Consider the following 3,100-nt stretch of genomic DNA (forward strand, 5'->3'; position numbering starts at 1 on the left):
ACTAGGACCTACTCTCCAAGAAATAAAGTGAAAATTCCTAAATCCATACTTTGCTCCACTTATTCCACTTGTATTAAATAAAGATAATAGATATATTAAATAAAAATAAGCTCCTAGAACAGAAACCTGAGTCTCTAACCACTGTCTTGCATCATTAAAAGAGATTAATCCTTGAGAAACAAAAGTCAATTAAATAAACCTGGCCCAAAGTCCATTGGACATCTTAATGTTCTTATAAGTCTCTCTTTCTGACAAGACCTCACACCATAAAGTTTCCATTTAAACTGAATGAATGATCTTTCCTTTCTCAAGAGTTTCCTTTAAATGATTATATCAAATCTCTATATTGTGCTTTCCTGAATTCTTCATCCTAGATACCCAACAGGCTCCACTCTACTCTTAGGAAGCATGCAGAACTTACATGCCCCACTTTCCTGCATAATAACAAACTCAAAGAATAGAAAAAGCCTGAAAAACTGGCAGGGGGTACCCTTGGAATATTTAGTTGAGTATTCACCAATGACTCTATGAGAAAACTACATGCTACCAGTGAGAGAATTAGAGTTAATAGTGTCCGGAGTTCACCCAAGGGCAAGTATCGTTCCTATTTTGACAGACTAAAATTCTTAAAAATTACAGTGCAATTTGGACAGTATGCAGAAATTTTAAGCCTCAATACTGAGGAAAAATTAAGCCAACTATTGACACTGCTTGAAACACATTTAATAAACAAAAATGGTAGGAAAAGACTTAAAAGAATTAAACTGTGCCCATATAAGATTAATTCATTCCAGAATGCACACACTTTCATCAGAAATAGAAAATTGTCTACAAGAAATAAGATACAGTTCACATGTCATTATATGTGGTTTAAAAAATCACTAGAAATTCAAGGAAACAAAATAAAGTTAATGATTCTAAAAAGCTAATGAATTTAATATAAATAGTATTCAAAGATATTAGAAATGAAAATACCTAAATTGTACTTGTAAACAATAAAAATTAGAACATTTTTCTTTTTATTCTTTTTTTTAAATTAGAACATTTATCAATGAAAAATATATCGAGCAGTTCTGAACAAATACAACAGTATACAAAACGTATGATGAACTAGACAAAGGTAATTAAAAGCTAGACAACATTAAATGCAGAGAAAAAGGTATCAAAAGAATAAGCAGATCACTGTTTATTTGTGGCAAAAATTTATAAATTTAATTCAAATAAAAAAACAGAAAAAATTAAAGTATCAAAACTTAATGAGAACACCTACATAAGAAATAATAACCCACATATGAATGAAATAAAATCACATACAGTAATTCAATATACAAAAAAATTATATGTGTATGCTATCAATAGTCATAAATTATAATTTAAAATCTAAAAATTCACCTTAGAAACCAAATTGATATTCAGCGAGACAAATATAACATAAGCTGCTACACATATAAAATTAAGAAATGGTTAGAGCGATAACACAGCATGTAGTGTGTCTGCCTTGCATGCAGCCAACCTGGGTTTGATCCCAGGCATTTTATATGATCTCCTTAGCCTGCCAAGGGTGATTTCTGAGCACAAAGCCAGGAGTAAAGTCTGAGTAGTGCTGAACGTGGTAGAAAAAAAAAACCCACACATATATAGATATGTGTGTTCATATATGTGTGAAATGTTTCACATATATGAAACATTTTATAAATGTAAACATTACTGAGAAAATGAAAGAAATGAAAGAAACATATGAATAATGAGGAAGTAAACAAAGTTAATGAGTCAAGAGACTCAATATTTTGTCAAAATTTTTTCTTTAAAATCCATAAATGAGTGAGACCATTCTGTGTTTATCTCTCTCCCTCTGACCTATTTCACTCAACATAATAGATTCCAAATACATCTATGTATAGGAAAATGGATGGCTATGGATCTTGAGAAAATTGAAAAACATTTGTGTAATGATTCTCAGAGACAAAATAGAGGAGGACTGGAGGGTCCAGCTCCCGACATGAAGCTCACCACAGGGATTGTTTAGTGCAGTCACAGAAATAATTATACTGAGTACTGTCATAACAAAACGTGACTGAATGAGGGAAGTAGAAAGCCTGTCTAGAGTACAGGCCAGTGTGAGGTGGGGAGGAAGGACACTTGGGATATTGGGATATATATATTATATAATCAAAAAAAAAAAGAAAAGTTATGGCCTCCCAATGCTTACCATGGGCCTTGTTCTTTACACTAACTGTTTAGAAGAGAAGGTACAGTAAATGCTCCCCATATAAACCTCAAATTAGGCCCTTTGCCTGGTCTGTATTGTGAATGGGGGGGGGGGAACAAAAATTTTTTCTTTAAAGCATTGTGATTTACAGTTATGCACAGATGAGAAGAAAGGAAGGAAGGAAGGAAGGAAGGAAGGAAGGAAGGAAGGAAGGAAGGAAGGAAGGAAGGAAGGAAGGAAGGAAGGAAGGAAGGAAGGAAGGAAGGAAGGAAGGAAGGAAGGAGGAAGGAAGGAAGGAAGGAAGGAAGGAAGGAAGGAAGGAAGGAAGGAAGGAAGGAAGGAAGGAAGGAAGGAAGGAAGGAAGGAAGGAAGGAAGGAAGGAAGGAAGGAAGGAAGGAAGGAAGCAGAAAAGTTTTACCCATCATTTTGATACTGCTTTGTCATCCATTTCCTACTACATCTAGTTTCTTCCCACCCTCTTTGCTCCTTTTCTTACTGTTAGAACCCTTTTCAAAGCCTATTCCAACTTTCCTCTAATATTTGTGTATAATTTTTTTCTTTTTAACTAAGCTCCTTTTGAAATGCCCGTCTTTGTGTGTCTCCAGGCAGGAGGCAGGGTCTTTGCTCTCCTCTTTGGCCCAGTTTACAGTGACTCACGGCTTCACTGGGAGCACTCTGGAGAATTGTGCAAATTGCACCCGGGCTTCCCTTGGAAGAGCCACTCATAGCAGCAACCCCGTGCTGTGCCCGAGTGCATCAAGGCCATGTCAACCCCTTGATGCTGCCTCATGCTGTGATTTTCCTTTGCATTGTGTCATATGTCACGATGGGTTTTCCCACAATGCATTCTTTAGTTCAGTGTCAGGACAAAAGAACAAATAATGTGCTCCT

The 3,100-nt window shown here is 35.5% G+C and overlaps 1 non-coding gene across 1 annotated transcript; it reads left to right on the forward strand.

The window, feature by feature from the left end:
• The first annotated feature begins 2,192 nt into the window (after positions 1-2,192).
• Positions 2,193-2,324, forward strand: LOC126007992 (small nucleolar RNA SNORA51). The gene has a single exon (XR_007495445.1). It is a non-coding gene; the product is annotated as a small nucleolar RNA SNORA51 (small nucleolar RNA).
• Positions 2,325-3,100: the final 776 nt, after the last annotated feature.

This window comes from Suncus etruscus, chromosome 4, assembly GCF_024139225.1.
Source record: "Suncus etruscus isolate mSunEtr1 chromosome 4, mSunEtr1.pri.cur, whole genome shotgun sequence".
Taxonomy (NCBI): Eukaryota; Metazoa; Chordata; class Mammalia; order Eulipotyphla; family Soricidae; genus Suncus; species Suncus etruscus.